Source organism: Buteo buteo, chromosome 19 (genome assembly GCF_964188355.1).
Source record: "Buteo buteo chromosome 19, bButBut1.hap1.1, whole genome shotgun sequence".
In the NCBI taxonomy this organism is placed as follows: domain Eukaryota; kingdom Metazoa; phylum Chordata; class Aves; order Accipitriformes; family Accipitridae; genus Buteo; species Buteo buteo.
Window position 1 is genome coordinate 18,274,009 of NC_134189.1, and position 13,981 is coordinate 18,287,989.

Below are 13,981 nucleotides of genomic sequence, written 5' to 3' on the forward strand. Positions count from 1 at the left end.
CAAACAGTAAATGGTTTTGGGACACTCTAAGTGAGAGTCGTGTTTGGCGTGGGGTCTGAAATATCGCCCCAATGCCAAGTTTATGCAGTAGTAAGGCACAGAAGTCTGTGTAAAGGGTAAAAAAATAAAAGCAACTTTGGATTCTGCCAGTTTTAAAAATTCACGTCTGATGTCTATTTCACATACCACAGACACCTATAAGAAAATTTGCTGTGCTTATGGAATTAAATCAGCCTTCCACTTTTTCACTTGTGAGTTCCCACCTTTTTGTGCACTTTACAAGTGACACTGTGCACTTAATTTGTTACGTTTAACAGCCCACTGGAAGTCCAGAACTGGCTTTATCGAAAAGCAGACAAACAAAAGAACAAAAAGCAATGCCATGTTCCTCACTAGTGTCGTAGTGTCACTATTGTAATGTGACGTGTTTGGGCCCTTCATGCAGAGTACCGTGATTCATTTTTATAAAGGTTGAAAGGTGCAGGGAAAGGCATTGAAACCCCAGGAGGACTTAGGCACCTTGACAAAGCCGTCTATTGTGAGCACACTTACGCAGTTCTTGCCTGTTTACAAATTGACTGTAACTTTTCTCTTAGTCCCCCACTTTGACAAGGGCACTGACAATTTCACTTTAAGTGAAGATAATGAATGGACCTGCATATTTGAAGGCTTTTAAAGAGGCATTGCAAAATAGGTGATAGTGTATTCTCATAAAAGCCTGCAACAGCTCCATAGTGGTATTTAAGCCCTTACAGCTCATTACGCATATGTAACAAGCCCTAAGTAAAAAGCCCTTAGGGATTATTATTTCTCATAGGACCAAGTCACTGGATGTTTACTGAAGCTGCTCTTCTAGACAAAATATCTCACGATCCTGATCCATTTTTGTTCCTTTTCGGACTAATGCTTAAGTTCAAGCAGTGGTTTGGAATATTTAATTTTATTTTTTGTTATTGGAACTCTAAATGAAGAAGGAAGGTAATTGGAAAAATTACTCATGGGCAGACATGTCATTATCTTTTTCTAGCTTGTTTACCTCTCATCCTTTATCATATGTTTTATGGAGATGTAATTCGTTCATATACAGTTCCAGCCAATGGGATGTTAGGATATGTAACCGGTGTATGAGCTTTGCTGTATTTTGGCCTATTTTAAGAGAGTATATTGAAGGTAAGGGGTTGTTCCTGAAAACATTTAAGTCAACAGATAAACTTTTGATGACACCAGTACTGTAGAATCAGAGCCTAATGAAATAAAAACTCATTGTCTTCTAAGGAACTCAGCAGGTGTATTTTAACTATGCCTCACTGAAACACTTAACTGCTCTTTAACGGATTTTAACTAACTTCTTTATTCATTTATATTTTTTAAGACCAAAAAGTTTAGCTGATCATCTAGTGTTACTTCCTGCTAGGAAGGCTATATTTAATGTGATGCCAAAACAGCGTGTTCTGTGTCTTTATAATACAAGATACTGAATTGTTGCAAGTTTTATACAGTTTTGCTGTAGTAGTGAGATGATGTAGGCTTATCTGAAGCGTGTTTGGGGGATTGTACGGACTAGTTTTGTCTTCATATATATTTAAGAAACTCGCCAGTTTGTATGAATGTGACATTTTGGTAATATCTCTCTCTTAGTAAGGAGTGTCTTGTAAAAATCATTATCAGGTAGGTCAGAAAGGATGTAGCCTGTGTGTCTCCAGAAAGAAGGAAGTGAGTATAAATGAGTAAAATATACATAATCACTCCTTCTGCTGTTGTGGTATGTAGTTATAAGAAGGAAGTAACTGAACCTGGTGCTTGCATAACTTTTAGATGACTTCAATTTGGGTGATTAGCAGTTACGAAAGTCATTCCCAAAGGGTATTCACTTTGGTAGCATTATAGAGGTAATTTTTATACTGTTTGAATTGACATTCTGTGCTATTTTATAGTCTCTGGGAAGCAAATCCAGGCGTATGCCCATGTGCACACACCACCACAAAGTGCGGTCCAGTACAGTTTTACTGATAAAGCTCCAGCAGCGTGCTTCATGCTACTTAATAGCTTGTCAGCTGTACTACTACACCTACTGACCGAGTCTGCAAGTGACTATGGAGTTCTCGTTTTGCAGCTGCATGCTGTCCTTAGCAGGGTACACCTTTACAGGTCTCTCTCCAATGTCCAAGAAGACAGGATCAGACATACAGCCAGTCTGAATCATGTAGTGCGTCACTCTGCTGCACCCTCCTCAACTATACTGCTTTGGGCGCGATTGTTGGCTAAGACTGTTCTCTGAAGGGATTCTTAGATAGACATGGTATAGATCCAGAGAGATCTTTCTGTGTTAGCTACATGTGCAACATCCATTTGGCTTAGGGAACAATCTTAGTAGAAGAAAGCCACAGTCAAGGGATCTGGAAAGGGTATGGACTTAGACAGCTTTGTCTCATCAGTAGGCTGCGTAGCTGAATTCCTCTTGTCACCACAGCCATCCCTGCCTCCTCGTATTTTGCCTCTCACCACTGGGTCGTGAAGGTACAGTTAGGAAAACGATTTCAACCTCGAGAATCAATTTATTGGCCTCGCTTTTCTAGCTGCTAATTGACCCTCTCTTTCCTAGGTTACTTCTAGCTGTGCTTCCTTTTACAAGTCCTGCCAGCTGGGACATCCTAGGATCCTTAAGGTAAAGGGCTGATTGTACCAGAGTGATGATGACTCAACAGTTTACCCCCTTAGACTTTTGAAAATTCACCCTGTTGCACTTCAGGTTGTAACAACTGCCACCTTAGAGAGACAGCTCAGGATGCTGGGTAAATTCTCATAAAAGGAGGGCAAAATCCCTAGGAAAAAACCTTTCAGACCCAACCAGAATTGACAAAAAGCTGCAAACCCCATCTTCCCATCAAAATGAACAGGGTATTTCTGAGGATGCTGGAACTGCAGCCAGAGAAGGGTTAGTGCTGTGGGTGCAAACTGAGATGCAGAAGGCTCCATCTGAAGATCAGGAAACAACTTTTCCTGTGAGGGTGACTGAGCGTAGGAACAGGTTGCCCAGGAAGGTTGTGGAGTTTCCATCTTTGGAGATGTTCAAAAGCTGTCTGGACACAGTCCTGGGCAGCCGTCTCTAGGTGGTCCTGCTTGAGGAGGGGGTTGGACCAGATGACCTCTGGAGGTCCCTTCCAACCGTTTTGTCGTTTTGTGAAAGGCAGGGGCAACTCTATCCCAAACTCTCTTCCTCTTGACAGAAGAAACTAGATACTTATTGTAAGTAAGAAACAATATTTTGGACAAACAAAACAATAATTTACCAGACTTGAACCAAAGGCTCAGCAGAAAATAAAAGACAAATAATTTGACCTAGAATATATCCGAGAGTCCCCTTAGGATGTTTGTAGCAGGCAATAAGCTTAGTGGGGAAACACTTGAGGATTACAGTATCGGTCAATATCTCTTCTGAAGAAACCTATTAAGGCTACACTATTTGGATAGCACAGGTAGTTGTTAGCTCATCTAAGTTGGAAGGATTTCTTTTCTTTATTTCTATTTGTCTGCCTTACCATGTTGCTTTTGCCACTCTCAAGACTACTGATCTTGCCAGCGGTGTCTGTGTGCTAATTTCTGAAAATAAGAGATGTCAAAGCTAAAAGCGCTAATTAAAGTATACCACAGGCATGGTGTACTGTGGTCAAATTCGACCGTTCTTCTTAACTGTAGAATATCAGTGAAATGCTGGATGAGATTAAAAAAAAAAAAAAAGGAAGTTCTGACCAAAAGATCAAACTGGTAAAGTATAATTTTGCCACTGTCCAGTTGTTCCAAACTGTGTGACTGCACTGCTAGCCCACATTTGTCCTGCACTTTCAGTGGGATTTAGAGTTCATTTTCAGCAGTGCTGTTAATTGATAGGAAATATTACAGTGCGCTGTTAAGTAGCTTTATTGCTTCACACAAAAAAATGTTGCATTTCTGTGGTGGATGAAGTTATTCCTCTGTAACTTGGGAATAATATTAAGAAATTTTGGTCATATTAAGAACAACAGTACTACTGGTCAAAGAGCTTACTGACACATTGCTTCATGTTTTTCCTCCACTTGACCAAAATAAAAGGTTGTTTAATGCTGCATTTGAATTCTCTTATCACATACATGCTGGCCTGCACTTCACCTGTTGGTCTGGGGTCATCAGCATGTGAATAGTACTGGATCAGAACAACATGCGGCTAAAGCATTTAGCTACTATTCAGAAGTTGTGAAGAGAATGGAAATATGAATGCATATAGCTTTTTAAAAAGTCAAATAGGACTCTAATTATACTGAGCTAAAGAATGCCTATTAAAAAAAACCACAGTGGTTTTAGAGAAATTTTAATTTCCAGTGTACCTTTGTGCATCAAGCTTAGGATAAGTTATTGTGATGGTACAATGCACAGTGTTGTGAACACCAGTGCCGTTATTGTGCCAGCTCTAATAATGAGAATTTCATTGTTTGGGGAGAGCAGTCTCCTACACTCTAGACAAAAGTGTAATTACTTTTGAACGATGTGGAATGTGCTCAGTTTAATAGCACGGAGAATAGATTCACAAAGATTCAGATAAAGCTAGCTTGGAAGCCATATGTGCAATGTGGCAGTATGAAATTGTTAGCAGGCACCATAATTACAACACACACACACACACACAATTTCACAGTTTAAACTATAAACTGTTGTTTTTGTAAGAGATAGAGAGGCTTATCTGAACAAGACTAGTTCAATTAAAACAAAGCAGAAACGGTGGTAAGTTTGCATTTGTCTTCTTTTGATGTTCTTTCCTTCCTCTCTTAATGGTAAATTGATATTTATAAGATGATGAAATTGCATTGTTAAAAACATTGCATTATAAATGTCATCACAAAAGTGGCACATGAAAGCAGTTTCCACAGATACAATTTCAGGCTTGTATCAAGAATTTGATCTTTTCAATCTTTACACTTGCACTGTTTCAGAGAATGACTCTGTGGCCTATTAGGAAAGGGAACAAATAAAGAAGAATCAGCCAGGACCCATCAAACAGCTGTAGAAGTTGCCTACTGCATCATTTAGTCCAGACCCTAGAAAACTCTGCAGTCCTTGAGAACCAGTCATGATGGAGCCAGAAAAAGCTTTGGTGCCTCTCGTATCTGCCTGACAAAGTATCTTCCATTTAAGTTATTATAACGTGCTTATCCTCCTTGCCATGATCTGTATTCTCCTGGCTCTCCAATCCTGTCCCATCTGTGTATGTAAGTAATGCTGACAGTATTTAGCAATTGCTTGCAAACTACTTGTTGTGCAGGTCCTACATAGGGCAGGTAAAAAAAAAAAAAAAAAGTTTTCATTCTTCAGGTGAGGCAGGGATCAAAGCCATAGTGCAATTCAGGAGCAGCAGGCTAGTTTATGGAAGTTCCCTTGTTTTTTTTCTACCACTTTCTTAATACAGTGAGTTTTGCTTACTTGTGGCCATGGAGAAATAGAGTGGATATATCATTCCAGCTGAAGTCAGTAGGCAGAAAGACTGGCTGAAGCTTGAAATGACACATTGGTGTTTTGATCAGACTCTGAAAGGTCCAGAGGTTGGTTAGGGGACAATAAATAAGTAATGAAGTAGGAAAACATTTTTTTTTTCCCAAGCGGGAGGTTTAGAACTACATTTAAAACAATAAATTAACAAATCAAGACCAGACTCATCATCTATAAATTGCCTGAAATACAGGGTGCAGATGACTAGTTTTTAAAGGCCACGAAGAGAAGTGGAAACAGCAGTTGTTTGTTTTTGCTGAAGATCATCTTACTGTGAAGCAGTCACGTTTTTAATGGATTCATTTGAATGCAGTTAAGCAGAAAATAATCAACAGAAAAGTAAACACCTTTGTTTTATGGAAGTGCTGGGAACTGTATGTATCCATTGTTTGCAAGTGATTATATGCCTAGGAATCAATTCATTGACTTCATACTGGAAAATATGTTCATTTAAGCTTCTTGCATAAATACTAGTAAAATCTAATTCAAGTGAATAGCTGAAAAATTCCACAGGAAAAAAGATAGGTAAAACCATAAAACCCACAGTCGGTAGGAATATTTGAACCAGATGGTCTCTCTTACAATGAAGAGAAAAGAACTATTAAGTGTACTATGAAAAAAATACATAAGCCTTAAAAGAAAAAAAACTTGGTCATCTTTCTAAGCAAAGTAATCTGCCCTAGGACATCCACAGTGGACACAGTTGTTTCCTTCCAAATTAATATCTCAATCCAGAGTGCCTTCAGTAAGTAGCTCAGTTTGGGATTACACACATTTACTGAGACCTGCTAGGTAATTTCACTGAGGATTGTACGTTTTTACTGGAAATGGTGCATTGGCGTCACCTCTACCAGGTCATCCTAGTAGTATGTGCACCTTTCAAGGCTTGGAAGTGCAGCAGCGTGTCCGCAGCAGTACGCTGCAGCCAGTACGCAGAAGACTGGGACAATGATATCTTCCAGAGGGAGGTAGGAGATGCCACAGATTTGGAACAAAATTTTGTACCTACCAATTTGAGGAGCGCTGATGAAGAGGAAGACTGGGGTATGGAGAAAGCCCCAGCAGGACTGCAAGATTAGTTTATAGCAACAATGTAAAGAGACTACATTTAAGTGTTCCTGCTTCTTGATACAGCTTTTGCTTTCAGCAGTCAGTTCCTAGCTGTGACATAACCTAGGTAGGATCTATGATATGTCCATTCTACTAGAACTCAAACAATAGCTGTGGACTTCATATGGTTTTTCCAGTCCAGGTCCATCACCCGTGGCACTCTGCCCAAATTTACTCTGAAACACTGCCTTTTCTTTGTTGATAGTGAATCTTTACGGTGTTGTAGTAAGGCAGAAACCCTGCTGCCAATTAAACACCCAGTTCTCCATCGTTCTGGAAAGAGAAGGCAGCAGAAATTTAGTTAAATTTTCATGCTTTCCCTTTCAGCCAATGGGGTTATCTCCTTTGGCCAAGCTTCTGCACTGTTAAGAAGTTTGTGGCCTTGGGCTGGCAGTGTAACTGCTATCAGAATACAGAGCAGCATACCAGACTTTCGTGCTCTCATCTTACGCATGCCTCAAGTTGATTGTATTTTGCCCCCTACGTAGTGCAAACTTCTACTTTTTGCACACCACCTTGAGTCATTTTTGCTTCAGTAGTTGCCTATTCATTTTAGAATTTCTAGAACATTTTCCCCGTGTGCTTTCTGTCTGCAGTATATGCTTTTCATACCCACCTTACTTCCTCCAAGTGGCTGGTGTGGCTTTCTCCCTTTCTTTTCACTGCAGGTGAGAAAGCCTTTTTCTCTGTTTCTGGCTTTATAAGAACAGCATTACTCTATCACTTTCTGTCTGCTTGCAGTTGTCCTCTGAAAACCTTTTTCTGCCTTGCCCATTTTCTTCCTCTGCTTGTAGTCATATTTAACTTAGTCATTTTTATTATTAAATCCATTCTAAAGCCTTTTAGTAAATAGCTCATATGAAGACATTGCACAGTAAAAGAAAGTATTGCACTATTTGCTTGGACAGAATGTCGATAAACTAGAGGATGGTTGTTTTTTGATATGCAGCTCTGCTTTCAGCAGAGGTATACCAAGACTGAAATGCATTGTGAGGTATTGGTGATGGTTTCTTGAGTTTCAGAGTTGCAAGGAATCTCTGTGATTATCAGCTCTGGCTCCTAGAAGTGCCAGAACCTTCTGCTACACTCAATACTCACAGTCTTGTTTTACAGTCTTTTCTCTCACTATCAAATGTTTGTGTCTGTAGCAGGATGTTACCTATTGCAGCGACAGTTTGAAGTGTTTCTTTCTTTTCTGTCCTTTTAGTGGCTAAGTGAAATGCTCTATCATGTTTTTTGCCTTCTCTCTTTAAGGATGTTTTCTCAGGTTATACAAATTTAAGTTGGATGAGGCTGTGCCAAGGCCAGCTTTCTTTCTCTAATTTTTCTTGCCACCGCTAATGCTTTTGCAGATTCACCAAAAGTAATGATGGTTGGAGTGGTAATGAAACTGTGGCTTCAGGCAGTTGCTAGCATTTAAAGTGTCATGTCATCCAGTCATGTTTTTTTTCTTCCATGGAGCTAATGACTTCCTCTTTTCTTGAGTATATCAGTGAAATATCACCACCTTCTCCACTGTAATAAAGGGGTTTATTAATTTTCTCTAGAGATTAATGGCTGGAGAAGGACCTGTGGTAAAACAGACTACCGATTTCAGTATGTGTTTGCTTAAGTATGGGCATCTAACGTAGGTGGGTTAACTCCTAAGGCATGTGCAGAAACCTCCCTACAGGAGAAGATTGACATGCTGCAATGTTTCTGAACCAACCAATGCTCCAAAGTGTTTCAAGACAATTAAACGGAGGACACAAAATTTCTTAAGTAAAAAGAGTCCTTTATGTCTGGGGTAGCAAGCTTGTCTGAATAGCTGTGCCAGCCTCATTTCCAAATTTTCTTTAACACTGCTCTTTGTTTCTTTTTCTGGTTTAGGTGCAGTTGTGTGACCAGATAAGGCATTTTTTGGTCTTTGTAAAGGAGAAGTAGACTTGATGAATCCTGTGAATTTAGCATCACTAGATAAACCAAGGGTTGTAACTGAGTAGAGTTTGTGCCCAGTTTAACTAAGGATAATTTTTGCCAGAGCAGTGTAAACAAGACAGTCATTATGTGTGGAAATAGTCTGCTTCAGCATCCTTTTTTTTATGCTTTTAAAACTGAATCCACCCCAAGGAAAAAAACTGCTATAAAGATTAACTTTTTGTAGTTTGTACAGGCAACAGGCAAATTATATAGATTGTCTGAAATAGAACAATAAAATCTAACATCAGACTGTTATTATCTTTATTTATATTGTACCCAGAGCGTGATTTATTTTTATAGAGACAGAAAAAAGAAACATTCCTGCCCCAGAATGCTTAGCTTATGACCCTGTTCCTGCAAAATAATCTGGTTGATTGGAACCTAATGCTGATGGTAGCAAGAGGGAGGGAAGGAGAGGTCACTGACTATAACTCCTTCTGCACATAGCTTTTTGTAGGATTGAAGTTTGATGGCACAAAATAAGAAATATTATAGCAAAAGGTAAAATCCTTTCTGACGTCTCAAGTCTGAATTGCTGCAGTAGATTGTATGAGTATCTATACGCCAAGTCGTGTCAGAAGTAGAAGCTTGCACTGCTTTATTAATATTGCTAGCCAGAAGTAATACAAAATATCTGTGCTTCAGACACTCCTCTCTGTTGTTACTCAGATTGAATTTAAAGTGTGTGTTTCATTTCTGAAACTGTAAGTGAAACTCCTGTCTTTCTCATTCTTTTCATTTTAAACTACTGCAGTTGTAATCAGGCGAGTTGCTCAGGTTTGGATCCATCTGTGTTCAAAGGCAGTAGCATTCACTGAGGTTAGCATCTAGCTGCCTCGGATCTGTGCGTCCCCAGAAAACAGCCATACAAACGCCGAGTTTAGTGGATTTAGGACTCTGTAGGAAAGAGTTAGTTTCTTGCATAATTTTCAGTTAAATCTATGGGCTTTTTTATGGTATATGACAGCAGGCTCAATAGTAAATTTCTGTTGATTATAGGTCTCTTGGCGCAGTAAGAGAACATTTTGGCTTTCTCTCATACAGGAAGGAAGTTAGCATAAATGTGGTCACTAACATAATGTCATGTCAATCACAGTGTCACTTTTGGGGTGAGAATTCAAGGGTGAGCACTGATCAGACTAAATGTTTACAAAGTGTATGTTCAGAGGTAAGCTAGTAAATTCAGGTTTAACTTTATGGTTAATGGAAGTAAATAGGGAATAGCAGAGTGTGATTCATTTCGTCCTAACATAGCTTCTAAGTAGGTCAGAGAAATCACACCCTAGAAGTGCCTATTTTTCTTCATAGGTTACAGCTGGGGCTTAAGGTTATAAGCTCAGCTGTTGATCCCTATAGTTTAGAAATCTGTAGTTAGATAACTTCAACCAAAAAAGCCTTGAGTGAGAGGTAATTGCCTGGCCAGACAGTTTGCTTTTTTGTAAGTAAGTATTTGCTATATAGTGCTTAGCTCTGTTAGGAATATAAAGCATTCTGTACCTTGGAGTTCAAAACTCATTTGAGTTTGTGTCCTGTGTCTGGCTGATGTTAGAGTGTGAGTCCATGGTACAATCTTTACTTTTATAAATACAAAGTCTGCAGATACCCCCTTTTTTTAATTCTTAAATTTATATTGTCTTGACACAGTAATGCACATAGAGTGTGACGGAGAGCAGATTGATCATTTATGATAGTTAGACGTGTAAGACTTGTTTAAATTCCTTTTAAACCAATTTGATTCAATTCTATTGGAAAACAGTTTTTAGAATTTTATATACCTACAAGCAGAATTGAAAATAGTGTGATTCAGTTCTGCAAAGAATACATCTCTGGTAGATGATGTACTTTTCCTGTTTGCTTGTGGCCAGTGTAAACTTAGCTTTCGGGCAGAGACCATCGCTTCAGTTTTGAAGCTGTTAGCATGAGTATTGGGTAATACATTGACACAGGGCCACAGTGAATTCCCTAGTTTTCCATGTGGATAAACTAATTTGGCTGAAATCTTACTTTTATATTTAGGGCCTGTATCTTTATTTTGCTCTGTAAAACACCACAGTTGTTGGACTCCATACTTGTAATTTCATAAATATTAAAAAAATGGCAAGTTTTCAGTTTACTGGATGAAATTAGACTGTATTCCCAGCTTCCCAGTTGTTGATTTATCATTGGTAAATCCTTTCTCTTGTCTGTGCCTTAATTTATGCACTAATACAATGGAAATGATACTTGTCCTTCATCCATGGTGGTCTGTCTGTGGTCTGTTAGTGTTTCCAAATTCATGGAGATTCTTGAATGCCATACAGTGCGACTGGGGTTCAGTTGACCAAAGTTTAGGCACATAAAAGTTAGGTGTCTGGGCTCTCTTCACAGTTTACGGAAAAAGATAACCACCCTCCGAGAACAACCTTTCCAATCTTAAAATAAGCATCTAAGATAAGAAAGATGAATTACCCTCTGAAAGTGCTTGTCTATTGACTATAGAGGGAGCTTTAATGACTAGTTTAGACTAGTGTCTAATTTGGGGCTAAAGTTAGGTGAGAGTAATCCCATTTACAGTACACAGTGGAGTTAAAGAAATAACACGCATTCTTGTATAAATATCCTGTCGTATTTTTGTAGAAGTAACCATGTTCAAGCTCATCTTTTTTTTTGGGAGGTGTCTGTGTGAAAATTCTCACAGACCTCTTTTTTAACCAGCACTGATGGTATTTAGTGGGGTTTTAAGAATTGGATATTCCCTAAAAGCAAACCTTTTGTTGTTTATCCAGGCAGCAATGTTAAGTTCAAATAATAAATTTTACACTTACATGTACAGTTTGAAATGTGTTGGTTAGCAACATGAATCGGAGAACAGAAGCAATCCAACATGCCTTTAAAAGGCTATTTTGAGAAGATTCTCTCAATATTGAAAAATGGTATTGACTCCAGTGGTTTTCCCCATTTTAAATTTAGGGAATTACGTCTCAATTATATTAGAAATTTACGTGCTTAATAAAGCATTCATCATTCTTACTATCAGCTTCAACAAATGTCTAATTTTATTATTAAATTCAATTCATTAAGAGAACACAGCGTATGTAACCTGTTGTGTCTGAAAGATTTGATTTAGCCTTGCTTGGTCATTTTTATAGCAGTACTGACAAGTCCAAATGGCATGCAAAGGCTTAGCAGATAGACCTAGCAATATATTAGTTAAGAAACTGTAGTTAAGTTCCAGTCTTAGTCTGTAGAAACCTGTCTGCTGTGCTTGTTTTAATTCTATTTATGTCCTCATCTATGTTTAATCCAGAAAGTGGGTATATATACATGTGCGCAGTTTCACATTTTGGCACCGTATTTGGTATATTGTGTGCTGTGACTTGTATCATGCCTGCAGGCCATAGGAAAACGACACAAATTAAATGTGAAGTAGAGAGGAGACATAATTTAAAACTTGCATGATCTAGAGATGCAGTATGGCATATGAGAGTTGCAACATATTGCAAAAAATTCACCCTATTTCCCCAACAAGAAGACCATGTTTTCAGCTGTGCAGGCTGCTGGAGACATAGGCAGCTTGCTTAGCTGTTTGCTTGAAATAGCTGTGATTGCATTTTATTTGAGGCAGTATCATGACCACTGCTACACATGCTCTGTCTTCTTTTCGTTCCTGTCTAACTACACAGGTCAGTGTTCTCCTCTGCCCTTTTCTGTGATTCTGTAATTATATTTATTTTACATAGACATGTGAGTTCCCTTTTCCCTTTTACATATGTTGTTTTGCTTCATGCTGGGAAAACTCCACAGCCTGACAGGGCGCTTTTTTTTCATTTTCTTTTTTTTTTTTTTTAAGCACTCCAAATTCTATCCAGCTTTAACCTCTTATGTTTATAACCCTGAATATCTCTAAAACGTCTTTACCTAAAACACTTTATGGTTTTATTACCAGGTTTATGCCAGTAATAATATTCACATCAGCTTTCTTAGGGATAATCTTTAAGCAGAACCTAGCAAGAAAGGCTTTGAAAACTATCATTCCCAGGAACGCAAATCTCGGAACATGAAACATCGGTTTAATCGCCCTCTCTGACAACTTAACACGACAGATTGAAAAATACAAGCCGATATGGAAGTGGGATCAATGGATTATCAAAGTCCTAAACATCTTCTCTTGGGGGGGGGGGGCGGCGGGGGCGAGCTTTGGGGTCCATTGGCATGCATAAGACATGAAGTTTGCATAGCTTACCGCAGATCCGATGCTGTCTGACTGGCAGGGAAGTTGAGAGGGAGAGAGAGAGATTTACATGAGGGAACTCAGGGGGCTTTGTCACGGCAATTGTATAAAGTGATATACAGTGCAAATCGACTCGAGCATGTCCCTGGATAGCAGGCGGTTTACAGCCTCTTCGAGCAGAGATTACTGCTTTATCTTGTCATACTAAATTAACGTGGCAGCACACTGTTAAACAGTGGTGACCTCTTCATCTGTGGAAATTGCTGCCTAGAGGAGAGATGGTATTTAAGACTCTCTTTCTCTCTCTCTTTCCCCCCTCCCCACTTTCTCTCCCTCTCCCCCTCCCTCCCTCCCTCCCTCTCTATATCTTGTCTTTTTTTTCCCTGTAGGGCCCTGAGGCATTTTTGGGTTAGGTTGTAACATTAAAGACAAAAAGAAAGAAAGAAGGGGGGAAGGGAGAGGCTTTTAACATCAAGGTGACAACAGCTATGTGTTAATTGGGCCTTTGTTGTTTGATTAATAGCCACTTTGGTGTAGAATATTAAGACAGTTGTTTGGACAACTTTCTAAAAATGACATGTCCTTTCAGTAAACTGGGATTAAGCAATGTTCTCTGGTCTGCACATTTTAACTCCTTATTGTTATTGCCTTTAGTCCTAAGCTTACTGTTATTTAGGAGTGAGCATGCCATCCGCCTCTTCTGGCACCGTCCTCAGCTGGCATACGTTGACATAGCTCTCTCCAGTGGCACTCCAGTGAGCGGCCCTCATGCTGGTATTACTGAGGGTCAAGGTGATGAAGATACCACTGAAACGTAGTTGGGCTCTTGGGTTAGACTGTGACAGAGGATTTTTAGAATTAAATCATCATCCTAGAAATACAGCTAAGTGGGAAAAGGGCCATAGCCCTTACATCGGGCTGGCAGTGCGATACAGAAGAACGGGAAAAATCAATCTTGCGTTCCCATCTTTTTCAGTAAACTGAGGCGATGAAGGCGAGAATGACATCTCTTCCTTAGACCAGGTTTTCTGTTCCTGATTTTTCTGTTTACTATGCAGTGATTCATTGTGGGTCCAACGCAAAACTCTTTGAAGTCAGTATAAAGACTGCTTTGTCTTTAATAGGCTTTGGATCAAGGCCCACATGACCTTAGGCAAATTATTGCAAATCAGTGTTATGAAGTGC

At 39.2% G+C, this 13,981-nt stretch overlaps 1 protein-coding gene across 9 annotated transcripts in view; it reads left to right on the forward strand.

Annotated features, from left to right (window-relative positions):
- The window catches only part of SOX5 (SRY-box transcription factor 5), a 291,945-nt gene that overhangs the window by 38,552 nt on the left and 239,412 nt on the right, over positions 1-13,981 (forward strand). The gene's annotated exons all lie outside the window — the stretch shown is intronic.